The sequence below is a fragment of the Scleropages formosus genome, chromosome 23 (assembly GCF_900964775.1).
Source record: "Scleropages formosus chromosome 23, fSclFor1.1, whole genome shotgun sequence".
Taxonomy (NCBI): domain Eukaryota; kingdom Metazoa; phylum Chordata; class Actinopteri; order Osteoglossiformes; family Osteoglossidae; genus Scleropages; species Scleropages formosus.
In genome coordinates, this window is record NC_041828.1 from 15267702 (window position 1) to 15287312 (window position 19611).

At 44.5% G+C, this 19611-nt stretch overlaps 1 protein-coding gene across 9 annotated transcripts in view; it reads left to right on the forward strand.

The window, feature by feature from the left end:
- Window positions 1-19611, forward strand: part of atxn1a (ataxin 1a) — an 80966-nt gene that overhangs the window by 40506 nt on the left and 20849 nt on the right. For 8 of the 9 annotated variants that reach the window (XM_018727178.2, XM_018727182.2, XM_018727185.2 and 5 more), the window contains one exon: window positions 2736-2819. The exons of the other annotated variant lie outside the window; for it this stretch is intronic. The gene's annotated coding sequence lies outside the window, so the exon portion shown is untranslated. The remainder of the gene's footprint in view (window positions 1-2735; window positions 2820-19611) is intronic. 9 annotated transcript variants of the gene reach the window in all.

Sequence of the window (19611 nt, forward strand, 5' to 3'; positions counted from 1 at the left end):
AGACCTTGAAAGATGTACAGTCACAACCTGAAATTCAGTTTCTCTCTTTTTTGGAACTTTAATTTTTTTTTTTTACCCTGTCCATTCTTATGCATGTGTGCTTTTCCGTCATTTAGGGGCTTGTGTGGGAAAGGGCTGAACTGGTCAGTCTGATGATAATAAATGTTACATTAGGACAGCAGGTGCTGTTGTGTTTAGCTGAAGGTTGAATCCCACCTCTGGCTGTAGTATCCTTACATTTACATTTATTCACTTGGCAGATGCTTTTCTCTAAAGCAACTTACAACAGATACTATGTACTGTTACTAGCCCACACACCTTATTCATCAAGATGACTTACACTGCTAGATACACTACTTACAATGGGTTACTCAGCCGTACATCAGTGGAATTCACGCTTTCTGTCACTCACACACTATCGGTGAACCTGGGAGGAAACCGGAGCGCCCGGAGGAAACCCACGCAGACATGGGGCGAACATGCCAACTCCACACGGACTGAGCGGGGATCAAACCCACGTTCTCTCGCACTACCCGGGCGCTGTGAGACTGCAACGCTACTTGCTGTGCCATCGTGCTGCCCTTAAGGTACTTACTCTGATATAGTAAAAATTACTCAGTTGTATAAATGGGTGAATCTTTGTCACTTTGGCAAAAAATGTAATGCAAAATTAAACTTGTATATAAATCCCTTTAATAGCAATAAATGGATAAATGACTCAGTGAAAAGCAGGGCATTCCCAATGTGCAGAGACCTCCTGCGGGTTTGACTCATATGTCTCCAGCATCCTCATTTTACTCTTTTCTGAGACTCCCAACAGCCCAGAATATTTTACGTGCGTATAGTTGTTAAGGCAAGTGCTCCCACTTCACTTGGCCATCTGCCTCCTACCCCCAACCTCGCTTCCTCTCCTGTGCTTTAATACCCGCCCATTGATTTCCTTGTTGGTTGCACTGGCCAGTAATCCACGGTGGCAGTGCCCTCCCCGATGCTCCAAGCCCACGGCCTTCATCTATCTGCCTCAGCGCTGCGTGGGAAGGGTGGCCGCTTTGAGGATCTCCTTTCAGATGTTTTGCCTTTGAGACTGCCGTGTGTGTGTGCGTGTGCGCGCAGAGAAAGGAGTTGTCTAATCCTGTTTGAAAGTGGACACATGTTGATGCAGAGAGATGAAGGAAGGGTGCTGTGTGGGAGCACTTTCTGTGAGACACTCAAATGTGTGGACCAGGCTGTAGGAGTGTGTTGGTTTCGCTGTGTGGAGTCCTGTTTGTGTTTTCTCTGACATGTAACAGTTGGAACATCTTACACAGCCTGAAGGCTTCTTCTGCCGCCCAGATTGGAACACTTTTATTCTTGTGTGTTCTTACATGTATCGTAGGGTTTTACACCTTTGGGAGATCATAGTAAATCTGTTTTTTTTTTTTTTTTTTTCCTTTTTTCACCCCACTTATTGTCGTGGCTTTTAATGTCTGATTTGCAAAGGAAATGCAAATACTGAATGAAGTATGAAGTGTTGCCTAATGCCTTTTGTTCAACTATGTGTTTTTAAGACTTGGTTACCTGTGTTCCATATATCAATATCATATTGTGCATACACATGGTGTTCGTGAGTTGTGCACTGGGATTGTGCAGCAGGTTGCCTTAGTACTTCACATCACTTGGATCATGGGTTCATTCTGTGTGAAGTTTGCATAATCTCCCTATGTTTGCATGGGTTTTTTCCGGTTCTGGTTTCCTTCCACAGTTGAAAGATGTGGTTAAGTGCAAAGGTGACTCAGTTGCCTGAAGTGTGTGCGTGTGTGCGCGCCTGCCTGTAGTGAACTGGAATCCAGTTCAGGGTGTACCCTGCTTTACTCCTCTCTTCTGGGACAGGCTGCAGACAACCACAACCCTGTTCAGGATTAGAGGTTATTAATATTGGAAATATGGATTGTTTGAATGATTGATTGGATGAATGGAACTTTGCAAAATGAGCAATTTTCATGGGGGTTTCCTCCAGGTGCTCTAGTTTCTCCCACAGTCAAAAATGGTGTGTCAGGTGGCTTTGTGACTTCAGATTTACTGTGTTTTGTGAGTGAGTAAATCAGTATGTGTGATTACCCTGCAACAGACTGGCATCCCATCCAGGGTGTACCCTGTCTCATACGCTATGATTCCAGCCTGGACTCTGGACCTCCGTGACCAATGTACAAGTAGTTAGCTGATGGATACTATAGTACACTGTATGTGTGGGTTCATGTGTTTTGCTGAGTAATCCATTATGTTGATGGAAAATTAGCCTTTTCCCACATCACTGTTTCACCTCTGAGTTGTTAGTGTTTGTGTTATTCCTGAGATCAATAGATCATGAGAGATTGCAAGCATCTCTCTTTCTCTCTCGTGGTCTTCCCCTGCTGAGAACCGATCAGTGTTTCAGAGGGTGGTGGGCAGGCATCTGGAAAGCTGCCCATGAGGGATGACGTCTGGCAGACAGGGGAACCTGCCAGTCACTTCCTGGGTCAGGCGCAGGCCAGCAGGAAGCTCTGGAGCACGGCCTATGCAGCCGCATCTCGGTGGGAGACAGAGCTCAATTAGCTGCCTCCCTCGTCATCACTACTCCCTCTAATTAGTCCCAGTGTGTCAGTGCATCACAGCCAAGTCTCATTGGACATGCTCGTGTGGGGAGTATGGTGGTAACACCCACTGGACTCAGTTGCGTTGAATGACATGCTGTCTCTCTGTCTTTGTACCCTGTTCAGAGTGACGTTTCTGCGCACGGGGTTTCTGATGGGCAGTGCCATGCCTCTTGACTGAGGAGGGGCTACAGGGGCATAGCGCATGAGGTAGGGCCTCTTTCAGACCGCCTACTGCAGTACACAGACCAGTGTGTCCTATCTTTTCACTGCTGTGTTTCACCACACTGTCAGTGAGTGCTTGGTAGAGCTAATTCGGTTTTCTACAACACCACGAAGGTGCAGATGTGATTCCATGTTAGTAACTGCTCCCCAAGAGTCAACTTTACTTTCTCCTATATGTTGTGATTACATTTATTCATAAGGCACACATTTTTCTCCTGAGCGACGTACATTGATTATTGTGTAGTATTTAGCGAACACCTTTACACAAGGCAAGTGTCTTTGGCCTGTGCGAGGAAACACAAGCTCAATGTTTTACTGTAATCCCCTCCACTGTGGTGACTTTACCATTTTGTTGTATGTGTTTTGTTTGACATTTATTCCTTTATTAGACTGTTTTCTGCAAAGAAATGTACAAATCAGAGTAAACAAGTGCATTGAAGTACCATTAGGTTGTCCGATATCACTGTTTTTGCCAATGAACGTTACACAAGAAACTGCATGTACAGTTGATATTAAATACAGAGGTGGCCCCGAGAGATGGTGTGGTGGAAGTTTATGGACCTGTCAGGAGATCGAGAGAAGTGAGTTTGAAGGAGATGTTGTTTGAGACCCTTCTTGAATGTTGAGAGGGATTCTTCAGTACTGAAAGCCAGAGAGATCTCATTCCACAACATGAGAGACCACACCAGGAAGCTTTAGGCTTTCAGCTTTGGGTTGCTTGTAAGGGAGACCACCAAGCAGCCAGAGCTGGAGGAGCATGGTGCTGTTCCTAGCCCGTTATGTGAATTTTGTTCTATGTACCGCAAGGACTGAAGGCAATTTCCATTTAGAAAAAAATCCTCATTGTTCCACTTCGCTTGAGGAGTGTTTGAAACTGTTTAGTGTGATTATGCTGGTTTGTTTGTACTCGTTCCTTTCCATGGAAAAGATGTACACAGTCCCATTTTCTTTATCAGTGTCAATAAGAAATCTGCTTTGTTTAGATATAATCCTAAAATAGCTCTGAGATTTCACTTTATCTTGAGTGCTGAAAAAAAAAGTGTCATTCAGCCTTTTTAAATGAAATATATAAGACAAGTGGCTATTTCTTTGCAGTGAGCCCTCAGGGTTGGTGTGTGGGAGGTTTTAATGTTTTTAAAAAAAAAAAAAAAAAAAAGGCAGTACTGGTGCACAATACTGCCCTCGAGGGCAGCAGGAATAGCTGATAGTACCGAACCCTACTAGTGTGTCCGTAAACAACTCACTAATGAACCTGACGCCCCTGATCTGCCACACCTGTCAGTCTCTCCTGGAGACATTCCAGCCACTGAAGGAGGGCTGATAAAAGTGTCCTCCAGAGATGGGGAGGAGCCCCTGCTCACTATTAATACACCAGTGGAGTGGATTTAGTCAATGAACATGAGTGGCGATAAGCTGTCTGGATGCTACATTGTAAAGAGAACAATTGATTTGTGTCCTCATTCATGTCTCGTGCAAGCCTCGGTCTGTGGTGGTACTTCTGCTTTCCGTTCTGTTAAATGCACGTTAGAGCACAAGCGGCAATGCCACCTAGTGTCCACAAGGGGCACTGTGGCTGTGCAGGTGAGCAGTCTGCCTCCAACAGGAGGAGTCATTGGTTCTGTGGTCTGGCTGGGAAGGTGAGAAGAAGGGCCTTGGAAATTAAAAGCTCAGTGTCTAGTTTTACTGATGATCACATTTGACAGCTCTTTGTAGGGTGCCAGGAAAAACACACTCACTGCATGACTGTGGTTTTCTCTTCAGAGGGGCAACAGGTGGCTCCTGCTGTGATAAGATTTTGTCCTTGTGAAAAAAATTCTCCAGTCATTACCAAAACACACAATAAAAATAATTTGTCAGTAGAGCAAGGGGGGCGCGGTGGCGCAGCGGGTTTGGCTGGGTCCCGCTCTCTGCTGGGTCTGGGGTTCGAATTCTGCTTGGGGTGCCTTGTAATGGACTGGCGTCCTGTCCTGGGTGTGTCCTTTCCCCTTCCAGCCTTGTGCCCTGTATTGCTGAGTTAGGCTCCGGTTCGCTGCGACCCTGCTTGGGACAAGCGGTTTCAGACTGTGTGTGTGTGTGTATGTGTGTAAGTAGAACATGTCAGCACTGCCTGGAATATAGATTTTAAAGCAGTTTTGAAGGCATTCAGGTTATCTGGGACATCATGCCCTGGTAGTGGTTAAGGTTTAAGGTTATAGGTGTAGCAGGGCTTAGTGGTAGAGCTGCTACCCTGCGCTCCAAAGACATAAGTTCCCATCCCATGTCCCTACTGTTTAAATGAGGAAACAGTTGTAAGTCATTTTGTAGAAATAAACCAGCTATATGAAATATAATAGATGAGTAATATGTAGCCTGAAGGTTGTGAGCTCCAATCCCATGGGGCCCTCTGCTGATGCTCTTTTGTGCATGATAGTTAACTTGAATTGTTCAATTATCCAGAAGTTGTTTTGCATAAAAGTACCAGTTACATAACAATGTAGTAATATCATAGTGCAGCCTCTCAGCATGCTGTTTACTCCTTTCAGCATCCGGCAGCACATGTCTCTGTGTGTAGTAAGCACTCCTCTGACTCACTGTGTGTTCAGGGGTTGTTCTCAACTTACTCTGTCAGCCACCTCAGCCACCATCCACCCACTATTATTTATTCACTTAGCCAACACTTTTATCCAAAGAGACTTAGTTTTACTTGTTTTACATTTATTCGTTTAGCTGATGCCTTTCTCCAGAGTGACTCAATGTTACTGCTGTACTACTTGTACTGATTTACGTGTTTATAATGCAAATAGTTTCTACTGGAACAATTTAGGGTAAATATCTTGCTCAAGGGTGCTGCAGCGAGAAGTGGGATTTAAACCTGGGCCCTTTGGATTCAGTTGCTGGAGCTCAAACTCCTATGGTCTCTGCTTAACCCAGTTCAGGTTGAGTCCCTCTGAGGACTCAAATCAGTGTTGAGGATGTGAGTCTGTGTCATCAGCGACCTCTGAGAGGTGCTAGGCAGAGCTCCTGCCCAAACCATGTCACCCAGGGGTGGGAAACCAAGCTGAGGGGCAGAATATACAGGCTGCTAGGCTAATTTTAGCGGTGGTGCATGCGAGAGCAGTACCGGACTCAGTTTATCTGAACAGCCGTCCTTGGACACTCCGTTGTACACGATTCTGAAGATAAAGGTGGCATGGTGATCTTTCAGATCGAGTGGTGAAACATAAAAGGTACCTTGTGACTTTGAGCATGAACCAAGTGAGCCAAAATAATTTTGTATGAGTGACAAACCTGCTGCTGAGGTCTGATCTCAGCTGCTCTTGCAGTGCGGCTGTTCAGTCACATTACAGTGACCCAGCGATCAGAGTAGTTTAGGAAATGCTGGGCCTGAAGCCACCATGTGGCACCACACTCGTGGGTGTCTCCTATGCCTCCTTTCAGCAGTGTTTTTGTTAACTAGAGCTCAGACCATTCGGTGGGTGCTCCTCCTGTTCGAGGACTCGTTGGTCCTTTCAGCAATTGAACACCAGCGGACCTCGAATCGGCGTCACTTTTCAACGAGTGTGTGCACTGCTCCAAGTGTGTTCTCATCCGTGGGTGTGTGTAGAACCCTGTTTGGGAACTGATACAATACAGGCTTTTCTGTCCTTACTAGCTCTGGAGCTGCACTGTTGGTACCTGAATGGTCCATCGCTGTGAATTAGAGCACCGGGGGGGCCTCCTCTCTTTAGTGCTCTTTTCATCACAAAACGTCCTAAATTTGCTTACTGCTCAGTTTCCTGGTTTTGTTTGATTCGAGTGTGTGCGTCTATAAGCCTCATGAGCGGATTAGATAGTTTGCCAAGGCATTAACCTAATTTTGATGGTTTTTTCCTGCTGTTTGTGTTGAATTCTTCTTTTCGACTTCCTTAGATGGCTCTTTCTGCAGCATAGAGGTCTTCAGGGATATGAAATACCATTTTTTTTATGTTGAAGCTGCGGTTTTTTTAGCTGTTTCAAAAGTCTGAGAGCCAGTGTCTCCAGTGGTCTGTTGCAGCTGCTCCTCACATTACCGTTTCACCCCAAAAGGTGCTCTCACCTGCTATTTTGTTACATGCAATACACTTCGAGTGGAGATCAACATATGACTCCCCACACAGCACCAGTGACCATCACATGGGTCTTGTTTGTGGGGTCATACCCAGGAAGAGCGCTGGTCTGATATTGATCAGCTCGCTCTGTCTCTGTGAATACCATTCCTGCATGTGGACCAAAGAAACCAGCCATCTGTCAGTGCTGAAGTTTTTTCTAGAAAGAGTAGAGTGTGACTAAGGACATACTTGCTGTCGATAGATGCTTGTCCTGTTGCAGCGTTGTGGTGGTCTAGACTGTATCCCAGAAGTGCAGGCCCCCAAGGCAGAGTATGCCCTGAAATGTTCTGGTGGAAACCGAAGCACCCAGAGGAAACCCACACGAACAATGGGAGAACACGCAGACTCAATGCAGACTCAACGGGGATCAAACCCATGTCCAAAACCACAGCCCAGGAACTGTTAAACACCAGCACTACCCTCTTCATTGCCCGAGCATGAAAGAGCCCTTACTTATATTTCATTTAAATTGTTTTTTGAATGTGTTTGTTGACAAACTCTGTCTTTAAACCTACAAGTTGTATTTACTTTTTACTTTAGGAGCGCTCAGTCAGCGCTTAATTTGCTAATAAGAACTCTAGGTTTTTAAAACTGTACCAATTATTGTTAATGTCGTACAGTTAGAAATATTTGTTAATATTCTCAGATAATTTCATAAAAATAGTATCAGGTTAATGGCCTGTAATTCAGTATTGTGCATGATTTTTATCTCCTCCTACAAGCAATACGATTGAGTCCTTTTGTAGGAGGTTATTTTAACATACTCCGCTGCTGGCACTGCTTTACCGTTAACAATGGAATTACTCATCCAAAGTCGCAACGTGTAGAAGAGCGTGTGTTACATAGCTGAAACATCCGAGCACATGTAACTATGAAGAATGTCCAATTCTAAAAGAGGCCTCTATTAATGGTGGATTTTACAGGTAGTCCCCTGGGATAAGAATGTCCGACTTGCATACAACTTGTAGTTACGAACCAACCCCAGCAAAGCCTATCATGTTAAAAAATTTGTCTTACATTCAATGATTTGTAATAAAAAAATTGCAACGTGCATCAAAACATTGCGCGTCTACAGTGGTTTGTCGGCTCGTGGGGGCGTGAGCCCGAGATAAGACAAAGACTTAGCTGTGTCACGCATTTGACCTCGCTCCAAATGCCTGCACCTGCCCAGAATCAGAGCAGCAGGGTATAAAGAAGCTGCACCTGCACCCTCTTGTTGCAGAATCTCATTCGAGAAACCCCTGCGCTCCCTAGTGATCCATCGACTGCCTACCTGTCTTTCCCAGTCCTCCTCTTCCATCCTCTTCCCATCCCTCGTTCCTCGTTTCCCGTTCCCAATGTCCACGGCTCCCAACTCAGGAATCGCTTCCTCGACCACGTCTCCGGATTCGCCCGAGATCAGTGTTTGTGCATCGACTGACCCACGGCTGTCCCTGACCATGACTCTCGCCTGCTCCCTTGTGTATCCACAGTAAAGATCGTGCAATTGGGTCCACACACATACCTCAGTCTCCTGCCCTCTTCATTGATACGTTCTTTTCAGTTGGACCACTTTGCTGTTAAGTGTCTGTTGTGTTACTGTATTTGGCTGTAATTTTTTTCTCTCTCTATTATAAATACTGTAGTAACATTTATTATTGCTTTCTGTGTCAATTGAAAATAAGGTGGAATAATAATAATGGGCAGCGGCAGTGATCCGCATCTCCCAGTCTGTCACACAGAGGTGTGTCTTAAATATATTTTTGATTTAGGATAGATTTTTGTGGGGTGTAACCCCATCGTTAGTATATAGTACAGGGACCACCTGTACTGTATACTAAGACAAACATTTGACTGACGTTAGATATGAACCATACTTCCCACTTACGTAGAAATTCGATTTAATGACAGGATTAGGAACGGAACTCGTTCATAATCCTGGGACTGCCTGTAGTTCGATTGAGTGACTCTACAAAGGTGACAGCTCAATTCAGGCAGATGCGCCAGCCGACTGTACCAGTTTTACCGGCCTTCGGTTTCCGGTGCAGCACAGTGGCCTCTGCTGCCATCGACAAGGCTGTCTTGCTGGACAGTAGAGGGCCTGGTGGGAAGTATTGGAATTGAACTTTCTCAGATTATTCCTGGTTCTTCAGAGACTCAGTGTTGAGGGACACAAAAGCTTTAAGATATTGTTTCTTTCCAGATGTCACCTATCAGACAGCATGCAAAAACTGCATCCAGAGCAATTCCTCACCTCTTTGTCTCTCCAAGAGCAACATGTCTACTTATAGCACCCTGATGCAGACTCTTTACAGTCTTGTTCAGAAGCTGTCCTCAGTCAAGGTCTTTTACTTTCACGCATACACTGAGTGAACAATGACAAATCATGCTTGTTATTTGTAATCCTGCTCATGCCACTGCTATATACTGTTTTAGCAATGAGTTAACCTTGAACTACTCCACTATAAATAGCCTGCTGAATAAATGGGTAAATAGTTGTAAATCATTTCACAGATCAAGGGTGTTTTGTTTCCAGAGCATTCTTCAGTAGAGCAGTGTTACAGCAAGTGCAACAGGTGAAATAATTTTTAATAAAAAAAGGGAATACATGTGCATAATATGACATAACATTCTAACACTGGCTACTATGTGATGCTGCTGTGGCTGCAAGAACTCAGCAGTATCACAAAGTAACAAGTATTAGAACTTATTGACTGTGGCACATATTATTTTATCACATAGTATACATTTAAGTCCTTTCTCTGTTTTAGTTCAGCAGATAGTTATTTTCTTGGTGTGAGTGCTGTTTAGACTGTCTACTCTTGGTGACCGCGTAAGAAGGGAGTCTCCCAAAACTGCCATTCTCTCCTTGTGCCCCAGTGCTGAAAAGGGTGTGTCCGTTGTCTCTGATCGAGTTTATCTGTTCGATTGCTGTTCATCCTCTTCTTCTTTTTCCTTCAAACATTAGTCTCTCAGAGAGAGCCCAGCTTGCACTTGATGTGTCCAGAATACAGTAACTTTGGTCTCATTATTTCACTGTTTAGTTGATCATTTTATCCAAATAATTTTTCATGTTTCCAGTGTATGACACTGGAGATTTACTGGAGTACAAAAGCAAGGCCTCTTTTGTTGTGCACCCTGTGATTTGAACCCTGTGACCCCTGTGCGTTTCCACATTTGTCCTTTCGTGCACCGTACTGAGTCTGAAACCTCATGCAGATCCGATGATGTTTTTGAGGTATTTTGAGAGGAGCCCTCTTGAAGATTTGGGGGAAATCCGGAGAAAGGGCATTAATTAGTGACACGAGGACGGGGAACACCTGCGCTCCCTGTTTATGGCTCATTTCTGGATTCCCAGTCTCTCAATGGGTCCTTTCACCACATAGCAGCGCACCTCTTTGTTAATGAAGACCAGGAGACCGGCGAGTGCCCCCGTTGCCACGGCAGCCAGCGCTTGTATTATTGCCACACGCTTGAAATGGTGGTGATGGGAGGTGGGAGCTTGGGTTTGCTGAGTTTCTTCCTCTCATTCACAGCTTAATCTGCACTTTTAAAGCCACCTCCTTTTTTCCACAGTCGAGAGGCTGCTGTAGGAAGCCATGTTTATTGAAAAACGGGACTTTTCTTTGAAGCATTGTGTCTGAAATACCGAACCACCCTCAATCTAGACTGATAATGAAGCACATTGAGCAACAGAGGGCGCAATGGTCAGAGCTGCTGCATTTCTGTTAAAGAACCCATGTTTGATCCCACCTCTTGCTGTAACACCTTTTATCAGTGTACTTACTAGAAATTACCTAGCTGAACTGGTAAATCAGTGTAAGTAGATTTATCCATTTGTAGGGTGCGCTGCAGACAGGTGTCATGTAAGTGAATAAATGTGATTTAACTTTAAAGGCAGGTTCTTGGCTATGTGACGTCCACAACTGCATTTCACAAATTCTACGCTTTTCCCTGCTTTACCCCTATGCAAGGGAAAGTTCCTAGGGGAGGCACTGCATTATTAGTCTGTCCAGTTCATGAAAGGTAACTTGGTAGAGAGTGGCCTTAGCAAAACGCAGACACAGCTGGATGTTTTCCACCAGAGCAACATGAGTTAAGTACCATTGTGAAACTGTGCTTGAGTTTCAACAGAACTCCTGGTTCTGAACCGGCAATATTTTGGCCAGTTCAGTCAAGGACCCAAGCCACTTGGGAACCAGCCGCTCTGATCTCTCACCAAAGGGACGTTTTAGATGCCTTTGAAGAGTCCTCACTATAGTAATGCTTGGTAATGGCCTCTCCGGTGCTCACTGGTAGCCAGCAGCGAGTGCCGACTCACATTCTCTCCTGTTTGCCAGGTCTCTCGGTTCTCAAGCTATCGTGTTGCACGCTGTTTATAGATGAATCTTAGACTCGGGGCCAGAGTGTCAGGTAGAGGCCTTGCGACTTATTAGTACTGGGCTATATAAATGTTTCATAAAGAATGTATAAACAATTCTAGTGATCCATTGAAACGTGCAATAGATGTCTGAGAATGTCAAGCTTCTTGCTGTTTTCTGTAGCTGTGGTGTTATTGTTTTAATTTCCAAGCTGCTGTTAAAGGAGACTTAACTGGTGTGGTTTATACTACTGGATTTTCACTGGAGTGATTTAGGTTGAATATAGCCATTCTGTCATTTGCACTGTTAAAATTGCAGATTTTGACTTTTGAAAATCCATTGGATTTATACTGTCCATCCATTTTCATTAACCACTTGTCCTGAGCAGGGTCGCAGTCATGTGGAGCCTATCCCAGAATCACTGGGTGCAAGGTTGAGGGGGTACACCCTAGACAAGTCCATCACAGGTCATTGGATTTATACTTCAGTTCAATTCAGTGTATTTTTATAGAACGTGATTCTCACACTGACACAGAGTGCTTGAACAAAGGCATAAGTCTAAGAAACATACATCAGGACTTTATACCTTTAAATCTAATTTACAACCAGTACTACTGCAGATATTGAACAGTTGCGTTTGCTTATGAGGCAAATTTTAGCAAACTTTTGTTCGTCAGCACCCCCTTTCTTTTTTCCCCCACTGGTACCAAGCATTGTGGGAACAAACATTATTATTTCATAGGATCCCCCAAGGTGTCTGCTTGTGTTGTGCGTTATATAATAATGGCACTTGCCATTTCGATGTATAGATTTTCACCTAAGAAACTGACTTGTAGGAACATGTTAGGTTTGCAAACTGAGGAATAGGTGAACATTACTATAAGGTACAGGGTCATCTTACAGTTCTGTGTTCTCTGTCCTGTGCTGTGCTTCTGGCAGTTTTATGAAAATGCCCACAGACTTGTTCAGATGCATGAAAAAAGTCCTCAGACTGCTTTGTTTATGCAGATTTTGTTCCAAACCCCCTTAATCAATTGGATTTGATTATGGCGTTGGATGAATGCTCATAATTTGGAATTAAAAGTGCTTGATGGTTACATGTGAGTCATCTGTAACCAAAATGTACTAAGATGTACAACAGTACTGCTAAACATGACAAAAGCAAAGGTATTTAACATAATTTTGCTAATTTATGCATTTTGACATAATTTGCAATGCATGCTGGTAATCATGGTACTTAAGAATTATTAATGATTGTCTTGTGTTTTTTGATTCAATTGTTTGAACTGTGCTGTTTTAATTTTTTTTTTTTAATTTGAGGGGAGAATTGAAAACAAATCTCACAAACAATTATGTAATCTTTTCACTGACAACAACACATCGTCATGATCTACACTTTATGTCCCACAAGTTTATTGTAGAACTACATATTCTGGAAAAAATCTGCGCCGCTGCTCAAATGCCATGTACAAAATGAGAAAAACTGAACAAGCATTTCCTGGTCACCTTGTTTCCTTTGTGCACTCTGCTTATTTTGTGATTCCTTGATTTTGTTTTTGGTTTCTCTCATACTGGAACATATTTTGTAAGAGGGGAAAAAAAGTGCAGCCTGTCCAGCTGTGTGCTGCTGAGGGCTCCCCTGCCATGCCAGCATTGTCTGTCTGTCCAGGAAAAGGATTGTTTACGGGGTGTCCAGACAAGGCAATTCTTGGTGAAATCACTGTTCTTCCCTTCTGCGACAAAGCTGTCCACCTCTCCCATTGTGGACACAAATGACTTAATCGCTTGGCGGCACTTTGCTTCACGGCAATGCTGAGAAGCACCGCTGTGCCTCATCCGGACCCACGATGGCTCGCTGCCCAGTGGACGTCTCTCTTTCTTTAATTCACAACCCTTGTCATGAAGCGGGACAGCTGGTAGCATAATGGTAAGAGCTACTGCCTTTGGATCCAAAGGTTGCAGGTTTGATCCCCACCTCTGGCTGTAGTACCGTTGAGCAAGGTACTTACCCTAAATTGCTCCAGTAAAATTAGCCATCTGTATAAATGGGTAAATGATCTGTGGACTCACAAGTGAGGCCATTTCCTTTTTCTGTATGTCTTCTGTGGTCCTTGTCTTACCTGTGCTGACATGGGAATGCATCCATGGGTTGTGTACCTGCAGAGGGCGCTACACACCTGTGTGTGTTTAAAAGCCTGACACACACAAACAGGTGGATCTCTGCAACCCTAGATAATAAAATTTTGATGGACAAGCAGAGTGTTGTTGGAGTACAGTCCTCAGCGTAAACCTTGTTTGCCAAGCTGGGATGGGTTTTTTGGAAAGAGTCTACTTACAACCAGAAACTGGGCTTTATCTAGCTGGAGACTGGCACCCCAGAGTTATTTTTAATCTGTTTTGCATTCGCTGTTATTTAGCAGATGTTTTTCTCCAAAGCAATGTACAACAGAAGTGCATTTTGCAACAGATGAAGTTCTAGATTCAAACACAAGTGTACAGCTTGTCTAGTGCTTCTGTTTGTACACATTACACAAGTAGCTGCGTGATGAACTGATGTGAAATACGGGGGTGATCATGATGCATGAGGTGATGGTGTGATATGAGTTTATGGAGAAAAGAAAGAGGTGACTTTCCAGCTGCTTCTGGAAGGAACCTGGAGGATTTTGAGAGATGTTGTATGTCCAGATTTCTTGGAACACAGATCCTAATTGTTAATTAATGTATAATTAATTTCTCTGCAGTGGTGCGGATTGATATAGGTTTAGATATCGATATAGGCTGAGGCCTCACAGAGAGCCCAAGAGACTATATGCAGCAGACCATATAAAGAGATAGACTGAGGCCAGTGGGGCCAGGGGTTCTTCATGTTACACGTAATGAGATATAAACAGTGCTTTCAGCTCACGGTAGAACGAGTACATTGTTAGAGAGCCATGCCTGGATCAGAGGAGGTGGACTGACACACGGCTTCTTTCACCGTGCCTGCTGCTTGTCGTCAGTCCGCCTGCGCGTGCACATACATGTTCACGTGCAAGCCTTTGCAAAAGCATGGTTTTTGTCTCAAAGTGATTTATGCAAGCATGCTTTTGCGCGTGCGTGCGTGTTTGTATGTATGGCTGTGTGTGCAGGCTTGGTCAGCCCTCTTGGATTACACAGTGACCAAAAGGCTTAGGGCTGCTTTGTGTGTCCATGCATCACTCCCCACTCCTAATCCTGCTTCACCCTCTCACAGCTCGATGCATCCATGATTTAAATGCGCTCGTGTGCGCACACACGGCCTGTTTGTATTGTAGCAGATGTGATCCATGGTGAATGGTGTGCCATGGCTTCTGACTCTTTGAGGAAGGACCTTGTGTGGTAGACACACCCCTCTAGTGGATCCATGTAAGGTAAATAGAAGTCACCCTGTGGTTCAGGACACATGAGGTTCGAACCCCTGTGCTGTCTGTCACTCAGCGCTACTTTGATTAAAATGTTAATTATATGCGATCAAGCAGTCAGCCTCTGGTTTAAGTTCTGAATTGTGTGTTACTGGATTGTTGCCGTTGTTATTTAAGAGTAATTTGTTTACTTTTAGGGTTGCTATTTATGGAAAGAAAGTGTTTCATCTTTAATCCTTTGCGATCCCTTTCCTCTAAAACCGTAACTGATACGATTGTTTCCTTTCACATTAAATAAAGTGGTTGTACATCAAATTAGCTATTCTGAAGCCGTAATGGATAAATAGACTCCGCTTGCTGAGATTAAACTGAGGTTACAACAAAATAAAGCATACAATCCCCATTTAGGGTTTAGGCAGATAAGTTTGGCTGCATGATTTGGTTCTATTACTTGTCTTGTATTGTCATCAGGGACATTTAACCATTTCTTCTACAATCTGACCAAAATCAAACTAGTCAATCATCCATCCATTATCGATAAATGCTTGGTCATTGTAGGGTTGTGGAAGTCTAGAGTCTATCCCAGAGGCATAGAGTGTGAGGGAGGGTACACCCTGGAGAGGACATCACTCCATGGAAGGGCAGTCACAACCCATAGGCAGTTCACCTGAAGTATTGAATATTTTTATTTGGTTAACAAGCATATATGACATTCTGATGGGCGATAAACATGCGTATTCATTTAAAAACAAATAAAACATTTAAAAAAAAAAAATTAAAAATCTAGCTTTGAAAATTAGTATTCCATAGACATTTAGTATTTGGTAGTTCCTTATTTTACAGCTTCTATGGCCTCAAGCGTATTGTCGTGTTGTCGCCAGTTTTTCACGTGTTTGCAGATTTAATGTCTTCCTTTCAGAATCACTCCAGCTGTTCCAGGTTACTTGGGGAGAACCAGTGTCCAGCAACCTTATGCAATTTTCGTGCCCTAGATTGTCATGTAAAAAATGGTTTCTGTCAGCTTGGGGAAAGTGCTCATGAGAAAATGTAACATGTTGGAGTCTGATTCTGTTTTTATTCCTGTGAAACCCAACAAGCCAGAAAGGGAAGGAGAACATTTTGTTTGAGAGTCAAAGTTTGGCCATGAAGGTGTCGTGAATGCCGTGGTCAGGGAGAGTCCAGTGCGCCTGCTCACTGATGATGAAGAGGAGGAGCTGAGAGGAGGGTTGCATGGCTGCTAAGGCACATTTTGTCTGTCTCCTTGGCAACTGGTCAGATGCGTACAAACACTGCCTTGTGATGCAGTGAAAACCCACTGAGCAGAGTCACCGTCCAGTGAGACGGCAGGGCTTTCCCTCTTTGTCTGCACAGACCCTGCAAGCGAGGTCCAGGACATCTCGGGCTTCCATCGGACTTGTACACAAGTTTGTTGAGCGTTGAGCTAGTGGCTATGTCATGGTCCAGGAGGGCTTCTTTTCGGCTGATGCAGTGCAGTATTTCATCATTACTGCTGCACATCTTATGCCTACGGTTTGCCCAAAGCACTGAACTCCCAGGTTATATGTGGTGGGAACATCTTGAGTATTTGCCATGCTGGCGTGTAGCGGTTAACGCTGGTGTTTCATGGCACATGGCCTGTGGGACTGGACCTGACTTTCAGTTCGGCTCAGCCTGTGTTAAGTTTGCATGTTCTGCCTGTGTTTGTGTGACTTTCCTCCCCTAGCCTAAAGATGTGTTTCAGTTGGACTGGTACACTGTAAGTAGTTATCTAACACTATAAGTCATCTTGAGTAAAGGGATCAGCTAAGTATTTAACATTTTGTGTTCCACTGATGTATGTATGTATGGATGAGTGACCCAGTGTAAGAAGTGTATCCAGCAGTGCAAGTCACCTTGGTGAATAAGGTGTGTGGGCTGGTAACACTACACAGAGTTCATTGGAAGTCACTTTGGAGAAAGCATCTGCTAAATAAATAAATGTAAATGTAATAATCATAGTGTGTCACTTTGGAGAAAAGTGTCCAGTAAATGAATGAAGATAAATGAGCAAAGGCAGCATTTCTCCTGCTGAGGTCGACCATGAGAAGGTGCGGATTTGCTTCTGGCACAAGTGTTACCCTGGCGCTGGGAAACGGGTCACTTCGGCAGCACCCCCTGGTGGGGCCAATGGCCTGAGCTTCTCCACCTCCCCTTCTGATGTACTACTCTTAATCACCCAAGCAGCTCTCTGCTTTCCTTTTTCAAGTAACTCCATGTGTTTCCATGTGTTTCAGAATGTGCATCTGTGCACCCACAGGCACGCATACACAGACACACCGACATGTATTAATTCAACAAACAGACTTCCAGGTCCAGGTTCTCCCCAACCAAGATAAGGCTTATTTTAGAAGCAGTTTAGACTGGATTGACAGCTAGATAGGATGAATGTTGCTTCTGTTTCTCAAACATGGCAGGGGGGTGGCAGTAGCTGTCTGGTGGTGAGTAAAGTACCGCACTAGTACTCTTGGTAGGGGATGGGGTGCTAGGGAGCATGAGTGCGGTGCACAGATGCTACTGGTGACAGTGCGGAGAGATTGACCAGCCAGCAGAAGAAACTATGTGTCAGAGCCTGTGGACAGCTCTCAACAGCAAACGCAGGCTGACAAAAACTGGAAAACCTCGGATCAGGGCCACCGCATACAACCTGGAGACATGTGGACCGTTCACTAGAGAGGATTTACACTGGACATTGGGTTGAGCCTCTTCCTCCTCTTCACACTGACAGTCAGTACAGACATGCACCACCATATGTGTGTAAATATAAATCTGGTTGTAAACTAGGTCAGCTCCACAAACACTTGCATCCGTAATGTAGTGGTTATTTCTCTGCTGGCGAGGCTCTCAACAGTGACCTCTACAGGTGCATATGTGAACTGTGGTAGGAGCTGATGTAATGTTTGGGTGGCAGGGACCTTGTACATTGTTTATGGTGGTTTCACTATGCACAGGTGTAGAGGAGAAACGAAATATGGCTTGCACAGGTTCAGGTTTAACATAGATTGGCCTTGCGCCACGCCATGCAGTAGAAGGTTTACACAGATAAATTTAACTACTGACATGTTTTGCAAATACACAATACAGACATGATAATGAAAACAAATAAGACAAAGGAGCACAGGCCCTGATCTCTTTGGTGGCAGCAAAGTACATTAAGTGGGCCATAACCTATATGAGAGGCTCTAGGATAACATACAGATAGAATGCTGCAAAAAAGTGTTCTCCCTGTTTCCAGCTCCCCCCCCCCCCCCCCCCCTTTCTTTTTGCAGGTGTCATATGAATGGTGCATGTGAAAGAGAAAGTGACACAAGTATTGGTTTTAGTTCATTTTCTTGGTGTGGGAGATAATGAAATGCCCAGTCGTGAGATTACTTTTTCAGTCTCCCCTCCAACTTCAGTCAGTCTAAATTAGAGGGCACTAGGAGTCAGCTTTTGAATGCCTTCAGTTTTGAAGTGAGCCTGTCCTGTCGAATATTATTTTTAACCATTTAAACCTTTCCCAGTAAAACTCAAGTTGGCAAGGACTACATAGTTTTCTGCAGCACTGTGTTGCGCTACATGGGTGGTATAGATATGGGTATCAGCGTGATTATAATCAGGGACAGTAGGTTCTGTAGTGGTTAGAGCTACTGCCCTTGTGTCCAAATGTCACAGGTTCAAATCCTGTTTCCTGCTGTAGTGCCATGGAATAAGGTACTTGCCCTCAATTGCTGTAATAGTAATTACCCAGATGTATAAAGCAGTATTGTTTATTATAAAGCAGTAGTGTTTTCTCAGTGGGGTGGAGTGATCGGTTACTATTCAATGCTCTGATTACTTCAAGAAAGAGACCAGGTTAAAACTCTGATTTCACCCGAGGTCCGTTTAGCTCACAGACTACACAGCAACTTCCCCCTCAGACCTTTGCACTTCCTTGGTGTGTGTACATGATTGCCGGCGTGAATTCGCAGAAAGTTGCTGAAGTAGCACTTGCAGTTGTTTTTTATCATTCTTATCTGGTATTTTCTTTGGGCCGACCTGTATAGCTGCTGATTCTCCTGTTGATGGTCATGCAATGCTTCATAGCTCCCCCACAGGGCCACACATTTATTTTGTACCTTTACATTTATTCATTTTGCTGAGGCTTTTCTTCAAAGCAATTTAGAAAGATTAAGTAATATTTCACAGGAGACTTAACTATGTTCAACTCTTTGCCATCATTCACCCTTTTATGCAACAGAGCAGCGAAACACACTTACACACTGGATAGTTTAGAGTCACCTGAAATGCACATCTTTGGTGGGAAAGCGACACGTAGACAACGTGCAAACTGCACACAAACTGAGCCAGATTTGAACCTATGTCCAAATACAAAACCCAGGATCTGTTGGGCATCAGTGCTACCTAGAGCTCTCTGCAACCCTGCGGCAGCAGTCAAGGTGCTGCACTCACTGTCTTGGATGGAAAGTAGGAGAACTCGGAGGAAAGTCCGTGCGAAGATTCTTTGTATGCGTCTCTCTGTGTGTGTGCGCCTCGCATATTGCGCTCGCCCCCGCGTTTCTCTTTCCTCGCTCCAGTAAAGTGTGCTTCGGGTACAACTGCTGGCACAGGATTGGAGGAGGAGACTGATCGCTGGTGCCTGCGGGAGGGATGGGAAAAAAACCAGAGTACAGGGATCCCAGGGGTGCTGCATCCTCCGTGTGTGTGTGTGTGTGTGTGTGTGTGTGTGTGTGTGTGTGTCCTCTCTCTCTGATTCAGTCCCCCTCCCCTTACTCTTTCTTTCACCCCACCTCCCTCCCTCCCTCACTCTCTCACTTGCACTCCCTCCTCGTGAGCGTAGTCCAGGCACGCTGCCAATTGGCGCGTGTGTTTTTTGAATGAATACCTGATGAAGCTGGCGAGGCGAGCCGTGGGAGGAGCTGTGACGCCGGAGCTC